At 37.8% G+C, this 18,968-nt stretch overlaps 1 pseudogene; it reads right to left on the minus strand.

Annotated features, from left to right (window-relative positions):
- Window positions 1-1,854: 1,854 nt before the first annotated feature.
- Window positions 1,855-18,555, minus strand: LOC139130187 (receptor-type tyrosine-protein phosphatase beta-like; annotated as a pseudogene).
- Window positions 18,556-18,968: the final 413 nt, after the last annotated feature.

Below are 18,968 nucleotides of genomic sequence, written 5' to 3' on the forward strand. Positions count from 1 at the left end.
TATTTTGAAGCAGGGATGGCGCATCGCAATCAGAGAGCTTTCATCTCATGTTGGATAAAGCTGAAGATAATAAGCCAGGTTTTTGGAGTTGTAACAGCATGCACGCGGGCTCGCCATCTATCGAATGATCGGATCCTACCTACAGTACTGCCTTGCTGACTTCCAAGCTGCCTTGCCTATCCAGACTGCCTCCCTCATTGCTTCTGTCAAAAGTCTTATTCGAATTAACGACTGACATTTTTATTTCTGGACGTGTACTTAAAACCTTCGATGTTCTGTTCGTTAGTTCTCGTGATTTACCTACGTTCTTCTGGCCATCAAAATCTTTCACAGCAATGATTCTCCCCTCCACCATTTATCATCTCCCCATTTAATGGCAGCAAAAACACAAACTATCGATACTTTTTACGCTCTCTTTTTCAAGATCATGCGTTGAAATTTTAAAATTCTTTCGTTGCGATATTTGGTAACCCTCAAGACAGTGTAAGTTGTGCGTTCACAATTATATGCGCTTTTGCAGGATATGAAGGAATACAGACGATAATATTTTTTTTTTATGAAGTAAGAGTGAAAATACATGGTGTATTTCTCAGCAAGGTGGTTGCTTACCTTCAACGTTGGTTGTGTCGCTTGCCTTGTATGCCGCGTAGAGACTCACGTAACGCCCTCTCTAGCTCACTCTCACTCACTGTACCTCCGGTCGAGTACTTGACAGATCTAAACACGTTCACATCCACCACGCATAGAGAATTTAGAGAACATAGTTGACACCTGGCGCAAGCGCATTATGAAAGGCGCCTGGATCATGATCCTCGCTAAAAAGGAGAAAGCGGAAAACAGGAAACAGGAGCTCGCACTGACGCCGGAGACCGTAGCCGTTGCCATGACAACAGGAAAATGGAAGAAACGCCATGGGAATTCAAAGTCGTCATAAAATGACGTTTACTGACAAGATGCAAACAAACAACAAATGACAGAAGTTACTAAACTTACATCCGTATACAAATCTGTACTTATCTTAGCCACATATCATGTGTCTATGAAGCTGTACGTTACCATGTACCTATCAACATACTTACCGAACAAGCTAGCCAGCCATCAGTACTGCTTGCTGGGTAGCAACAAATCGACAACCATCTATTTACGCTACCTTAATACACGTTATGGAGCGTTCAATCATATCATGGCGGAGGAGCAAAATCCAGGAGTTGAAGAGGGATGGTCGTGCTTTCTTTCCACACGGAGGGTTCACCAGATTGTCAAACAAAACAAAACCAAAAATGCCCACCATGTTTCAGCGTACAAAAGTACTCCGGTGTAAAAACCGGTAATTTTTCAGTGTCTTTTTCTGTGAATTCCGCAGTACACTGTGGCATAAATATAAGTATATGGGAATACTGTCTTGCTACCTTGTTGTCGTTACAAGTCTAAAGATGCTTGCCTTACTATTAAATTCTTACCAGTCGAATGCCAATGGTGGGTTCCAATTTGCCAGCAAGCCAAAGGTCATCTACCTGCCTGCCTGTCTATAGTATCCACACCTATCTACAAAACTGTCTATATCTACCTGCCTAGCTCCCACACCATGTATCTGTCCGTGCATGTTAAAATGTATAGCTTAATCATACAAACAAAATGAGGAACGTACAATTTACGTTTACTCTGTACAAAACGCCTTATATACTTTTAAGCAAGTAAAATGCTTTTGATTAATTTCACAGATCAATTGTGTGACTACCTCTGTAGGGATAATATTCATTTCTTAAAATCTTGATGAGTATAATATTTCCTATAGGTCTTCATTGCAATCATTTTTTATCATAAAAATAGAAAAACGAACAAGGTGTTGGATTTAAAAAAAAATAATATCAGCTTTATTTCTGTAGATATGAAATATAGAACTGATCATAAATGATTTGCATATGATTTGTAAACTCTGAAATAATTATGTTTTCTCTTGACATCATTAATGTAATATAATTCCTCAATCAATAATCTTATCACATTATCCTGTTTTAAAATTCTTGCCCTCTATACTGAAAAAGCTTCAACCATAATTAACATATTCAAAGCTTCAAACTGAATCTAGATCTAGAGAATAACCATATATAACATGTTTCCAGTGTGTGGTTTACTGTACATTGTATGCTCTGTTAAGGGCCTAGAAACAGTTACCCAAAATTGCTTTACTCGTTCACATTCAAAAAGAAAATGCTCACAGTATTCAAGAGAAATACATTGCTCACACATGGGAGAAGGCTCCTTCTTCCATCTATATAAATTGGATCTGTGAGGTAGTTTGTCATACAACAGAAAGTCTTGAATAAATAATGACATTATCGAGGAATATAACTGCAAAGGTTCCCTCGAGGAAACACATCACTGATAATTTGTCCCTCATCATGGTACTGAAAGACAGATAAACAATATAAATATTGTATGCATATCTCATGGTGTTGATAAGGACGTCATTGGAAGAACCGTACACGGAGATTCGTATTTGACATGTATAGTTTAATAATATCGACCGAAGAATAACAGTCTGTGACCTAAACTATTACTGTGACGATATCGCCCTGACCTTGACTCTGACGATGCTCCAAAAACACGAACTCATAAGAGGCATAATTTGCACCTATAAACATTCTCAACGCTAATTTGGCATTTGCTGCTAGACATTTTGTAAATATTCAAATAACAGTTGTATTAGTTACTCTTAACCGTATGACTCAGGGCTAACAACACAAAGCATAGTATGGGTGAAGGGAATTTTAAGATAACTTGATGCAAAAATTGACGTACGCACTATTGCATGCCATGCATATGGTTAGCTTTATAGATGATATAAGGCTGCTGCTGTTCAAAATGAGATTTCTAGATTCGAAAGCACCGATTGTATTACTTTTTTGGATTCCCGCGAACAAGTGACACGTCTTCAAAGATTTATTGGTCATTCGGAGGATGCGGAAAGTTGTCTCCGTCACCCAGGCTCTCAGAGTCCAGAGTGAATTTTGCCTCTGTCCGCTGCTGTGTTCTCGTCTATCCCGTCACCATCATTCCTGCCACCTTCTAGCATTTCTAACAAAAAGATAACATATTCCTTAAAGCGGACTAACCGGGCACTGATCTTTTATAAGACCTTTTCACAAAGACACACCATACCCCTAACTAATTTAGTAGCTGTATGTAGCTTTCAAGAGACAAGTAATGATCTTTTCGCTAAATAAGTAAATTTTTCTTACCAATCGCCCAGACCACCAAGAAACTATAAATTATTGTATTCTGGCTACTTTGACAGTGGCAGAAAAGACACCAAATATTCATAAGTATGTTACAGTATGTAATAAATTGTAATGGGTATTAAATGCTCGTGCTTTCTGTGTGCAAATGTGGTCGATTTAGAGATGCGCCCTCTATAGGCGAAATATGGCCATTTATGTTTAAAATATGTCATTAGTCCAACTGAATGTCAGACAGATAGCTGCTGTGTTCTGCCCTTTGTGTTAAAATATTTCGAAGAACGTTACGAAATATGCGCACAAGGTTCATAGATGAAACACAAAGGAAAATATTCAGTCAATTAGGTCTGTGGTGAAAAGAAAACCATTGTCTTTTTAAAGACCAGCAACTCGGCTACCAACGCAAACTTTCCAATCACCCTTAAGAATAATATCATCAACAGTATCGACGTTCAACATAGCGTATAATACAAGCTGCTAGTAAATGGTCACAGAAACACTGACACAAAGCTGGCGAACAGTCTGAAAATATATTAGATGCATTTGTAGGGTCTATGGCTGTTTTTAGGACAGTCTTACAAATATACCTTTTTAGCTGTGAGGATGGCGACCGATTGACACGCTGCATAACATCTTGATTCTCGAACTGATAAGAAAAAATAACACCATCTACCGGTTATAGACCAGGCGATGATAGAGTGATGGCATTACAATTATGGCAAGGTAAACGCTCTCTCTCTCTGCACAGGTTCTGTCATATGCTCATTCATTTTTTGTGATACCATTATTCTAAGCCTATGGATTTTCGTCAAACTGACAGAAAAGGTAGTTTTGAGTATTTTTGTACCTTCTTTATAAAGAAGACATATTCAACAATCTAGTTTTGTATGACTCTTTCATGTAGATGTATATAATTGTGGGCACGGAATTTGATAACGCTATTATATGGTGGGCAGTAAAATACTGTTTTGCGTTAATGCAACAGTAAACTGGTTGAAGATTTTGCGGCAGCAAAAATAGTAATTCTTTATCCAGCCAGGAAACCTACACCAGCATGAGGAATGTATATGGTACAAAGAATCTAAATCTTCAGATGCCGTGGTTTGCATCCGGCTTGGCTTTCCTCATTGGTGGCACGTTGCCGTAGGTGTGTACGTTGAACCATTCACTATCCCCTCTTTCCTCACGCAATAAGTCAGCAACGCATTGATGGATGAACACGTATTGGGACTGAAAGCAATATGAAAATATTGGTTTGAAGTAAACAAAAATGAATGTACCGGCCAAAGAAGAGGGCGCTAAGTCTCATTCCTAACAGCGGATGTATACATGTTATCCGGCTAGGCATTACGATGTAATGGCAGTACATATTAATAATCAAAGACTTGTCACCATTTATACCGTCGGCAGCGCATGAAGTGCTGGCCAAGCTGTGCCTAGAAAGTATACCCGGGTATAACGTCGAGGGATTGTCTGATGACAACATGACTTTTCCTTATTTTGTTACTCTGCCAATATAGGCGAACCCAATTGCAGGATGAGGTTACCCGGCGTAGCCAACTACCCAATGGAGTACTGAGGAGTACAGTGCCTTGCTCTGGGGCACAACATCGTGCCAGAATCTCGAACTCACCGTACGCGTCGTCTGTCAGTGAGTCCCTAACTCTTGACTTTCCAGGTCTCGAACTCCCCATTCATCGTCAGACACCTACCATCAAGCTATCGCTGCTAATTCAATGGTTTTCCCTATTGATTATGCCATTCGTCTGTGAAACACTCACCTCTGACTGAATCATGAACATTCGATGCATTCTCATCTCACAGACAACACCGTAGATATCAACATAGTCAACATTATCACGCATGTGTTGAATCAGTCTGTCCAGGGCAATGAAGGTACCCGTCCTGCCACCACCGGCACTGAAGGGGCGGGCGAGAGAGAGAGAGAGAGAGAGAGAGAGAGAGAGAGAGAGAGAGAGAGAGAGAGAGAGAGAGAGAGACAGAGAGAGACAGAGAGAGACAGAGAGACAGAGAGACAGAGAGAGAGACAGAGACAGAGAGAGATGCACTTTCAATGAGTGTTTTGTTGGTTTGTTTATGTATTTACTCGAAACAACGACACTCAATCTATGGAAATGTATATTGTTTCCTGAAAGCATATAGCCTTCATTACTCAAAAAGTGCTAAAAGTGTGCTTATGAACAGCGATTGTTAGAAAACATTGAAGAATAAGGTTGTTGGTAGCTAAATATTTCACGATCTTACCTGCAATGAACCACCGTTGGAGAGCTATCATCTTGCATTTGTTCACGCACAGCTCTGACGAAATACAATAAAGCCTGGGTGGCCTTCGGTACACCGTGATCTGGCCAAGCCGTAAAGTTGAAATGGCGAACTTTCTTACAAATGCCACCCTATTATGAATAAAGATAGTAATAAAGATATTTAGCAGGTAAGCTTGTTTCGCAAAAAACAATAATTTTGCCTCGATTTGTGATTGTTTCACTCCAAACTACAGAAAGATTCACATCCAATACCAAACACCATCGATTAACTTTTATAATTACTTATATAACTTAATTTAATAATACTTTATATTTAATGTTGAATCAGTTTTTTTATGAGGCCGGCCTTTTTCACGATAACGTGATTGATATGTTGTTATTGATCCACTATTGAGGATGGTATTTAGCCGAGTGGTTTGGACTGCACGACGGTTTCGCTACTAGATAAATTGGTGCCGTACGTTGTGAGTTCGTATCCGATCTAGAATTTACCTAATGTACTAGTAAACATGTTGCTTACGTTTTCCAGGTTGATCTCCCTCACAGTCCATTCCGGAAACACCTCTTCGCTTAACATATTGACTTGAATAGCGCCGTAGTACACGGGTTCGTTATCGAACGGCCAGTAGTGATCGCATTTCACCTGGAGATGGAGTGGTAATGCAGAATAATTTTGGGATGTTCAAAAGAAAATAATACACAAGTCATGTTGTTGGGTATATGATATGTGCCATAAGATTTATCAATACAATTTAGTGTAAGAATCTCTTTGGGCATTTCGCTCTCATACTGCCTTGCTTATATTCACTACACTGGACAAAATGATTGAAATACATTGAGTGTATATAAGTGGACGTATGGTATACCCAACGTATTTCAATTTTCTTTACTTTGTTATCTGTGACGTATATCTATGCAGAACCAGAGTTATAAGTGAGGCAGATCTTTGCGGACAATTACGCCATACTTACATGTAGTAAACTATTCAATAATTAACTTGCAATAAAAAGGAAATAGCAAAATCGTAGTCAGCTTTCAACTCTGTCGGTAAACACTGTCGGGAGTAAATATTTGGCTAGACCTAAAATTATTTTCGCGAGAGCTGAGGAATTTCCTGTCTAAATAAACATATTATCATATACATCATGGGAATAATTTTTAGATGATTGAGAAATGGCTCTACTTGATTTTTTCACTTATCTTTCTTTACGCCTTTTTCATCAACTTGCTGATAAGTATATGTCGATTGTACATTTTTGTAAGTCACTGGAAATCTAAACATTTCAAGAATCAGTTTTTGAGTTTGCATTTATCCCGAAATAGCTTTACCGTTGACTGAAGATTTCCTTAGTTTCAAACGTTTAAAAAGATCGATAATCTGATTCATTATTCCACCAAAGTGATGTTGGGCACAACGATGTGACGCTATCTCTCGAGGCTGTTAACATTACCTTTCCGCGTTCTGTACACTGCGTAACCATGACAATGGTCCTGACGTCATATTCCCAGATCATCCTCCAAAAGTCATCCTTTGTTCCTGGCAAAGGGCCCTGAGCGGCGATGAACTCTTTCGGAGAGTTGTAACCCTTCACAAAGGAAAGATAACATCACATCACATCAGGCAGAGGCAACCGAAAATTTGTTCTGACAGGGAGTCCTTGCCCTTTTACGCAAAATACATTGTGACTTTGCAAGAGCTAACAATTACATTGTACAACATTGCAAGTTTTATGTTACGTGTTCAATGTTATAAGGCAATATTTTCCAGTCAGTGATATCAATTAATTAATTATTAATTAACAAATGACGAAGAAGTTATTTTACTCTTAGTATTTTCCATGAGATTGCAGTCCGAATGTATAATAAAACACGTGTAAAGTCAACACAGAACACCCTTGGTAGCATTCTTGTAAAACATTTTAAACGATGCCTAGAAGTGTATCTGTCGGTTAGTGTGAAGGATGGAAACGCAGGCCAAATAAGGTCATATTCCCTACTGATTATCGCACATTCAGAAGAATTTTACCAATTATGATGCCATGCTCCAAAGATGGTCGCACCAGGATCATTAGTCGCATTCGTAATGATCTTATTAGTACTTACAGGTATCCAATTTGCATTGATGTAGTCTGAATTTTCATTTCCAGCTAGATAGAAAGCTGAACCCTTGTGCTATCATCTGTTGATAGAAGTTTTAGAAGTGTTTACATTTTAATTTAGTCAGAACATTATTGTGTGTAGTTAGATATGTGTGAGGGGAGCGAGAGAGATGAAAGGACTGAGACAGACCAACAGAAAGACAGACAGACAACCAGACAGATGTATAAACAGATAGAAACATAGACCATAGCGCTCGTCAGTATTCCCAAGTCACACGAGCTTTCAACAGTGACAGAGATATATAATCTCGGCCATCAACACGCTATTTTATTCACATAAGAACATGGCTCTCGAATATTTCCGTAAAACTGGATGAACACCTAGAAGACACTCAGTGGATTACCCTTTTAACGCAAAATCAGTACTTTGTTTATACTTACATGGTAGGATATTTGCATATCTGTTTTTGTCTTTGTTCTTTGCTAACTCAGATACATCACAGGTTTGATCTCGACCGACGCTACGAAGTTCCTGTAATGGTAAAAAAGATGTATATCATTTACTATTTATATAAATTTCAGTATGTTGTTTATCAGCTATTGAAATATTTCTCAAAAATGTTTCACGTTGTTTTATGTCATAGAAGAAAGCATGGATGTATTATAAATCGCAACGTCAAGGTTGAATGATAGAAATAGGTCTCTAAGACCCCAACGCTGACCTCATACTCCTCGGAGAATCGAAACTCCATGTCCGCACTCATGGTCTTGAAGTAATCCTTATATTTTGACAATTTCACAGGCCTGCAAGAGAGAAATGTTTAGTAGATACCCAAATTCATACCATGGGGTTTCTTCTGTATCGGCATTGTGGCAGGATCATACATTATTGAGGAGAGAATTGCAGATATACAAGAGCGAAATGTAACTTAGTATGCATAAGTTGGCAGAGGAGAGCAGTACTGTTATGATTGAGACAGTAACCCAAATTATTCAGCTTACATATAGTAAACTTCACTTGCGTTGGAATCACAGTGTCTACACTATATTGTATAATATTTTTGTCAATGTAAATGAATTTTAAGACTTAATATCCTCAGATCAGTACTTATAATATATATAATTGTTCAGCGTTGTGGCTCTAGATTTATTTTAAATCTATGAATTCCTGGCACTGCAAAAACTATATTTTAAAACATAGCATTAATGAACACATGGCCCATAATGGGAGAAAATAAACTTTGCACTCTATAATTTTACCTGGATTTTCACCTCGTACATTATGTAGTGTAAAGTTAACTTTCTTCCATTATTGGCCAGAAAGGGAGGGAGGGGGTTACATTATTGTTTAAGGTAGTTCATACCTCAAGTATGAGGACATAAACTTTTTCTCAAACTTTTCTCCGGAAATCTTTAAATCATGCTCTGTCAAAATCGATGTAAAAATTGGGGATCGCCATTCAAACTTTTTTGAACTAGAGAAACAAGTAAACCCAAATTCACTGATATTTGAAATTCAAAATGGCTGCTGCCTCTGTGTTAACTCTAACAAGAAAAAAATCGATTTTTGAAAAACTAAGACAACAAAACGTTTTCTTACACCAAAAGCTTGAAAGTGAGTCCCCACCAGTGGTAGAACAGAAAAAAGTTGTAAAAGTTTTAGAGTCCGAATATCTGTCCCCGAGGCGCATTCTACCTTACATAGTAACTGTCAATTGTATTATTCTCTTACTTTGGACGTTTGCGCTTCTTCTTCTTGTTTCCTTCTTGTCCGTCCACGACTGGCATGGGGTTCTCATTCCCCGTCAAGGAAGGATCACTAAAACAAAGCATGAATGACTATATTTACTATTTCTAGTTAAATAAATCTAAAGAAGTCATACTGGTAAAAATAAGAAAAGGAGAATGCATAAAGTATTTGTAATCTAGATAAAACTATTGCATCCGAATTCAGGGTAATGACAAGTTTAAGCTACGCCATGTTTCAACCGTTTTCCATTCAAAGATGTGAAAACGATACGGAACAAGGCAACTTCATAACACTTACATATCTCTCTATGCAATGTTTTGACGCTGCATAAAATATGTTCTACGATGGGCCTTCATAAAGACATCGTCGTGGTCGCATCGACAAAGCTCTTGTTCAGCAACATTGACCGAATTATAATTATATAATAAAACACATGGTCCATTGCCTATAGGCTAAACATTCCAACTTCCGTACCAAATAACAGCGAAACACATTTTAAAATAGTTGCATTTCACATATCAATGTAATCAGCATAATCTGATAATGTTGGACGACAGAAGTATTGCTAGGAGTATTTCCATACAGTAACTGCATGCCAGTCTATTATCCTTAAAGGGAAAATGATACCTTGAAACTATGCACAACTGCAAAATAGCTATTATAGTAATTTAAATCGTCTTGGCATCGATTTCCTGGAAATCAAATAACATGATTCTTTTCCCACCTTTTCCTCTTGCATGCATCAGGATACTTTCTTAACAAATAAATGATTCCAAGAATGATTAGAATGGCGAGCAGAAGTCCACCAAGAATGCTGAGGAGAATCCCAAGCCATGTTAGGTCAGGGGCTGGGGGAGGAAGAGATGACGAATATGCCATTAGCATACCCTGTGCCATTACTAAGGCAAATACGCATGCGCGCACATAAAATCTCGCGAGTGTTCTTACTGCGGAAGTCAGGAATTCATTCTTGCATTTCACAAAGAATTCATCCTGCATTTGACAAGCAGGCAATCGCCGATTTTACCTTGGGATGCACACAGAGCATACTAAACTAATTAGTGTTACTGAAGCGGACGAAACGTGGCCTACACGCCTTCTTTACGGTAAACTTGGCATAAGTTCGGGGCAACCATTACCAGTACCTTTTAATGCTATTTCCAATCTTTCTCTTCTGTATTTAGAAGATTAATCTTGCTCTACTGAACAACTTTTTAAAACAGCATTGTTGAGTTACGATCAGTCAATATTGTATCAAAACTTACAGGTATAATTGCCCCTTGAAATTTTATAAATGCTTACAGCTTTACCTACAGTTATTAAATTCAAAAAGGACTCAGATTATGTCTTTTGGTTCACAGAGAGAAAATATAGAAATGCCATAGCAAACCCAGAAATCTGTTTGTTGTTGTTTTGTTGTTGTTGTTGTTGTTGTTGTTGTTGTTGTTGTTGTTGTTGTTGTTTGTATTGTTATTTATGCTTATTAGTCGTGTTGTTGTTGTTGACCAATAAAATTCAAAAAATATAACTGTTGTGTTGTGGTTGTTCAAACGTAATGTAGATGTCATAAGAAACGCTGTCTTTGACCCGATGTAACTCTATGCTATCGTAAGTGTATAAAGAGTGTGTACGTTGGTATAGAGTTACATCGGATCAATGAATGATAATTCATGTTGCCTGCCCAAGGGATGGTGGTCATGATCGAAATATTGATGATGCCCGAGCCGTAGGCGAGGGCATCATCAATATTTCAATATTTCAATATTTCGATCATGACCGCCAGCCCGAGGGCAGGCAAAAAATCGTGATCTTGCCCTAGCTCTCATGTGTTATTATTTTTATTACACCGAACAAACTTCTTCGAGTACAGTTCGCCTTTCTGCATGAGTCCGGACCTCAGCGTAAAATGTTGTCAGTGCCAAGTCTAGGGTTGCCGCTGAAAGTTTGCCGATCTCCTCGGTTGCGTATCCAAATTTGTTGCTTGCATAGTCGCTAAACACAGAAATTGCATTCCTTGTTGCCATTTTCGTTCGTTTGCTGTTTACTTGCATCAAAATATTGTCTAACTGTGCCGGTGACAGCTCTGCATGACGTTTCGCAGCGATAGTAGCAAGTACAAGCGAACGACAATTTGTTATGCGCAGAAAGGAGGCGCAGTAAGTAAAATGACGTCATCCATGTAATATCAAATGCAGAGGGCATCATCAAGTTCGCAGAGGGCATCATCACGTTCTTTTACATGTCACGTGAGTCGTGTTTAACCAATGGCAGTGCACGCTGAATGAGTGAGGTGTAATAATGTCCTTTCTTATGACAACTACATTACGTTTGAAACAACTACAACACAACATTTATCTTTGTTGAATTTTTATTGGGCAACAACAACAACAACAACAACAACACGACTGATAAACATAAACAACAATACAAACAAAAGCAACAACAACCAGATTTCTGGGTTCCCCATGGAAATACAAACATTTGAAGTCGAAATGGTTATTCTATATCCTTTATATCACAGATACCGTTTTACTGTCTTTCTTACCTGTATAGACTGGTTCTGAAAGTTCTGTGTCCGTATAACCACCTGCTGTATATCCTCGAAATTGATATCTTTAACAATGATGCCGTGTTTTAAACAAAATAAGTTGGAGATTTAAGTTTATACTTCTAGTTCGAGACGAATAAACTTCAAAGAAGCATAAACAATGAAATGGTAAATAAAACAGAATTCTTTGATAGTTATTTCTTCTGTCAATATAAAATCCACGATTTGATGGTAATGACAGTATTTACTGTCTATAACTACTAAAAATGAAAGCGATAAGAAGAGAAAAGAAGATGTTGCGATGTATTAGTAACTATTACGGTGAATAGTTTCATTAAATTTGATTCACAAATTGTGGGACAGATTTGTTACCTGGTATGCTTTAAACTACTATTTCTTGAAATTAAATACAAATTGCATTAATAACCTTTGCTTTTGCCCTTTTTTGAAGATCATTTTTAACTACAAGGAATTTTGTCATTATTTGGATGATTGTTTCAAGCTAACAAGTGTTTTAAGTCTGCCTCTTGCTGGCCTCTTGACACTAAGTTACTCCTGACTGTTTTCAATTCTCCTTAGCATACCTGTTTCTCTGAACTGTGTCCTTTACGGAAGAATTACAGTTCATCCATTCCTCAGAATGCACTTTCACTTGAAATCGCATTTCTCACCTGTAGGGTGTTCCTTCCTTTAACGGCCCATTGCAGTAATTCTCAGTGTCGTTCTTAATGTCACATGTAGTATTTTCTCCGATTGTAATGAATATTGACGATGGTGATCGTCGGCGAACACTACTTCCACCTGTAAGAGCAGAATCAAAAAATTGGTTGAATTAAAACTCTCATTAATAATCATGTTATTTTAAGAATATATATATATATATATATATATATATATATATATATATATATATATATATATATATATATATATATATATATATATATATATATATATGGTAGAATTTGTTCCTAAGAAAATAAACATTACATGTTGCATTTATAACCAGCAACATGGCGGCTCAGTCACTTAACTAAATTCCGTGAATTATCTGAAACATACCTTCATACGGCCATGGATAATCATATCTCTCCTCTATTTGATATCTCATGGTAGTGCCTTGCGCTTGAGCCCATGTAGTCATTTGTGGATCTGGGTCTGTACCTCTCTCTGGCTCATAATCATCATATCTTCCTAATGAAGTAGCAGAGAATGATGTAAGTATCGTAATGGTTTATGTAAAGAATGGCTATCTATTGTGGATTAATTGTCTCATTGTTTACAAAACAAATTATCTTAAATTTATACAAGGAACTGCTCTCCGTATACCATGTAAGACTAGGATAACGCACACATGCACACATACATACATACATACATACATACATACATACACACACACACACACACATACATACATACATACATACATACATACATGCATGCATGCATGCATGCATGCATGCATGCATCATGCATGCATGCATGCATGCATGCATGCATACATACATACATACATACATACATACATACATACATACATACATACATACATACATACATACATACATACATACATACATACATACATACATACATACATACATACATACATAATTTCGAAAATAGTGGAACACAATTGCTTACCTGTTACGTCATCCTCTGTCACAATTACGCTGTAATAAAGCACTGGACCATGGTCATGTGTGAAAATGTCATCAGTAAACTCAACTGTTATTGTAGTCTGTGTGGTGCGTGGATTATTTGCTGGTTGACTGTCCGATGGTGCTGGAGCTACAAAGAACGTAAATAGGTAGAGACTTTATATTACGGAAGTCCTCACATCACTCTGCTGTAAAATTTTCCTATCGATAGATAGGAAATGCAAGCTTTTATTACACCTCACCAATAGTACTGATCTCGTTATTTGCTAAAACACCGCCACGTGACATTTCAAAATAGTGATATAGCATGGCTCGATTTGCTATTGCCCTCGACTCTTGCGCCACGCGCTAGCGGTCCAAATGCAAGTCGATGCGCATTGTACAAATGCTGGATTCTGTGATGACTTCAAATGTCCGATGTAATAAAATTAATAACACATGAAGATGGGCTGGTGATCCTGACTGAAATATAGATGATACCCTCACCTGCAGCTCGGGCATCATTATCAATATTTCGGTCAGGCATCATTATCCCTATATCATGATATTGTCCTCATTGTCGTGTGGTACTATACGCTACTATCGAACATATATCTACTTTCGAAAGAACATCATTAGCGTTTAATTCCTTACCGAACAACTGATTAAATAAAACTGAAACTTAAAAGAGTACGGTAAAAAGAATACTAACGGGCGATATCAGTTTCCCCTTGTGTGTAGATAGGATAACTCCTCGTTCTGTAAGGCTCCGGACTTAAAGAAGTTAAAATAACTAGGTACTCGGTGAACGGATCAAGGCCGGTGATATTAGAGGCCGGGTATTCGTCATCTTTATCAGGCAATGGTATATTGACGTTGTCTGGACTTTTGTCTCGTTCTTCATTCAAATACTTGACCGATATATCGTAGGATTCGAAATTCCCTTTCGGTTTATCCCATTGAACCAGCAACGATACAACTGTTGTTTCCACAAGGGTTAAATTTTCGGGTGCAACTGGCACTGATCACAACAACAGCAGCAGTAGTAGCAGCAGCAGAAGCAACATCAACAATAACAACAACAACAACAACAACAACAAAAATAATAATAATAATAATAATAATAATAACAATAATAATAATAATAGAATTGCAGTAATCGTCGTTAAAGTAGACAGGTAGCAGTTGTAATCGTACTTTGACATTATGGATATAATGACGTGAGGGTTTGCCTTAAAAATAAAACGTTATAGGCTTTGCGTGATCAGCTGCGAAGGAAATTCTGGTTTACTATGTAATATGAGCAGAAAAATATAATGATCCTATGTTTACCACAGCAATACACATTGATTCACAAACACTTTAACGCCCAGGATACAGGGCTAGCAAATTATGATTAAAGAACTTACACGGTCTTTCCGTTATTATTTGTGGTTTACTCTCAAGGTTACCAAGCATTGCCTGAACAGCAATGTTATACAGCTCGCCGGGATTAAGACCTGCCAACCGTGCATTCAATCCCAGGTCCGACTGTTGTTCCACATCTCCATGCTCTGGCTCATGGGTCACTTTGTATGCATCATAATTGCAGTCCTCACCAAGATTACAATCAGGTGCCACCCACTGGATCCGTATTTCCTCGTCGCTTTTTCCGGTCACTATTACCTCTCCTGGTCCTGGTGGATCTGAGTAGAATCAAAACACAAAACTGAATCGTGCGTGTCAAACTGACATTTCATCAGTGTCATTAAAATGCAAAACCACTTCATGGGCTGAGGTCCGATTATTATCCTTCTTGTTTTCATGTTTGTGTATACACGATTGGAATTATTTTAGGATAATTGGATCTTCATATTTTTCAATTTCTCAAAATTCTTAGGTTCCCAATAGCTCAATGTCTCAATATTACAAAATATTAATAAAAGCAAGTGTGTAACGTATAAAGAAAAGCAGATTAGCTTACGTTTGCAGATTTTAAAGAATTTGCTTCTCAATCCAATTATCCCAAATACGTTCTAATTGTGTTTGTTGAAAATTATGCTTGAGCTGCTAAACAGCATACACAGGTTAATTTCGCAAATTTTCTGCTAACAGCTTGTACTGACCTACATTAACACTTTATCTCGCACCCTTATCACCTGATTTTTTTTGGCATAGTTATCTCTAAACTCTAAATGTTCAAGTTAATTATTGTTTGTATCAGGCATTGTGAAGAAATTCATGGTTGATGTTTCACAATAGACATGTTTCTTCAATCTCTAGGTACCACAAGAAATCACTACTCCATGTATTTCTTGGGAATTTTATAGTGTCGTTTACGATCGATGATGAATGCGATAATTGTTTGCTAGCGGAAATCTTGTCATGAAGTCGCCCTTAAAATTCCGCTCATTATATTCCTCAAACGAAATTGCATGCAGATCAAAGAAAGGAAATGATACTACACCTGTTGTTACGTTGACTGGCACACTGCTATTGCTTGTTTTATCATGGGAATGCGTGTATACCTCGAAAGTGTACGTATCGCCAGATAGTAGATCCCGAAGACTCGTTGACGTAACCTTTGTAATTTGGACGCGTTGCCTTGTGTCAAGCTGACCCGTGTACTTTACGGTAAATTCTTCATACAAACTTGTGACATCGATATCCCAGGCAAGGTCCACGAAATCTGTTTCGACACGTTCACATCTAACGTTTGTCGCCGTGGCGGGAACTATATATTAGATAGTTAAGAGGCGAATAAATGATAAATACGTGTTGGAATGTGTTTATTGCCGATTACGGGATACTAGAGAAACATTGACGTAGGAAACCTAAAACTCTTAAACAAACAACTGATATACACCACTTCGAAGATAAAATGTTGTTCAACAGTGATTAAATAAATAGCGACAAACAGAGATGAAATACAATAACAATTTACCTGTTCTGTCCGTTTCGGTGGCAGGATCACTGCAAAGGGGGTCAACGTCACCATCTTCACCACTTATGGTCAATATATCGACTGAATACTCCGTGCCAGCAAAAAGTCCACGGAAGATGTGAGCTGTGATGCTTTGATCTGGATCAGAAATTTCCTCATTTCCAGACTCTGCGTTCTGTTGATTATCCATAGGGTCGTAGGTGAGAGCGTATCCAGTCCAGTATCCGTCAGGTTTGGCCCAAGTTATGACGAAACTGTCAGGAGTGGTGGCAGTTGTCAGTATATTTGATGCTTCTGGATCTGAAAACATGACGATGATAAATCATGCTTCACAAATACCATTGACAAAAAGTGATTGCGTTAAAATATTTCAATGCAATACGTCAATAACTTCACCACAAACAGGTACTGTATTGGGTTTGAAATTGTGACTCACCTCAGTATAAGAGTTTTATTTATTTTGTAGTAAATGAAATAAACAGTGACCCATAAAGGACTCAAACCAACATCTCCCGAATACATTTCGGATGTTCTACCAACTGAGCTAATGGATCACTTACTGTGGTCAGTCCTGTCACGTAGATGGGGCTCTTCATTTCATGTGCGTGTATAGTGAGTTTTGGCTAAACTCAATACCTAATCTTTCTGCCAAGGGATCCTATGGATTCAACAACCATTTAAATGACAGGACCGACCACAGTACTTCCAGCTGATCCATTAGCTCAGTTGGTAGAGCATCCGAAATGTTTTCGAGGTATGTTGGTTCGAGTCCTGCAAGGGTCGCTTTTCATTTCGTTTTATATAATATACTGTATGTTTCTATATAACATATTTCTGTTCTGACGACACTTTGTTTGCGACACTTCCTTTAAATTAGTGAGTTTTTTGGTACATTCTTGGAACGAACAAAACAGAGATGAGCTTTACAAATTTCCAGACCGTGCTTTAGGGAGCTATGGCTGTGATGATCTATGACCTTTACTTGCAAATATTCATATTCAAGGGGCAGCAACGTAGCTTATCCTTTCAATTTACGCTTCAGTGTGTAAAGTAGGTGAAGTGACATAGTAAACTACCCTATAAGAAGCACAATGATGCCAAAATATTACACTGTCATGAAAAACATTGCACACAAGTGTACGTTTGGATAAAAGTCAGCGTTCTGTCTTTTCTTCATTTCCATTTTTTATTAGTATTTTTTGTGAAGCTCTTTCACACATTTCAATGGATGCCAACATGTTAATCCGGGTTAAAAATCGTTGATGGATTTAATTATTAACGAAAATTGCTCATTACTCTGAAAACAAGACAACCCAGAGTTCTCTACCCTATCCCATCACATGTGCCCTTCTACTTAGGCGGCGGCGAACTGTACCGAGCAATGTTCCGGGCTATATGGATACGGACATAAGATGAAATAAGAAGAAATATAATTTTCTTTCCATCTTAAACATATAATAATGATGAATCTCTTCTTGGTCTTTTGGCCAGAGGTCCATATATCTTTCGTTTATGAATTTGACTTTGTTTGTGTACCGTCTTTTTACTGTCTGTTCTGTGCTGTTTTGTGTCTGTATGTTTATACAACTACTGTCTTATGAATTCTGACCTAGTGTTATTGGCTTATGGATTGGTATGATTGCGATTATGTACATGGAGAGATATAAGTACAAAACGCAAACTTGATGTACAATGCGGTTTTTCGAAAAACTGTTTGTGATGCACAAGAAACTGCAAGAATGTCAAAGCCACAAATACAAAACGAAGGTCCATTACTTACAAACTCGTTTGTCTTCAGATGCTGGTTCACTTTCTAACTTGTCGTCGTCATTTCCTGTCCCACTGACGGTGTAAACAGACATCGTATACAGATGACCGGCTGACAATCCTGTGCAATTATATTCCGTAGTATCAGAGACCAGATCTTCTGCAAGGTGTGGGGTACCTCCAGTTGAACTAATACACTCAATCCTATAGCTTGAAATTAGACCCTCTGGCCCTGTCCATGTTCCCTGAATAGAATTTGTTGATCTGTCATGTGAACTGACGCCAAAAGCCACCACAGTATATGGATCTACGGAAAACAAAGAAAAATATACGGCAAACGCTTTTTCTTATGAAGCTATGGAAAGAACGGACAATTCAGTAAAGCAAAACAGAATTCTACCGAGAGGGATAGAAATATTATCAACTGACAATTATTAGTTTAGTCATCAACATGTAGTCTAGTGATAGATCACCACGATTTTTACCTTTCTGCCAGCTTCTCATTCAATGTGTGCTAAAACATTTGCAAAAGTGAAAATTCGAGATGACAAAGTGAAAGCAATATTCTCAAGAATAACGACAACATTTCATTGACGCAAAGCATTGCATGGCCAATACCGAAACTTCAACACTGTAGATCGCGATATTGTTTTGTACTAATGACGAAAAACACAGAAGCGTCTACAAGAGTGAATTGAAATTTCATAAATTCAT

Source organism: Ptychodera flava, chromosome 3 (genome assembly GCF_041260155.1).
Source record: "Ptychodera flava strain L36383 chromosome 3, AS_Pfla_20210202, whole genome shotgun sequence".
In the NCBI taxonomy this organism is placed as follows: domain Eukaryota; kingdom Metazoa; phylum Hemichordata; class Enteropneusta; family Ptychoderidae; genus Ptychodera; species Ptychodera flava.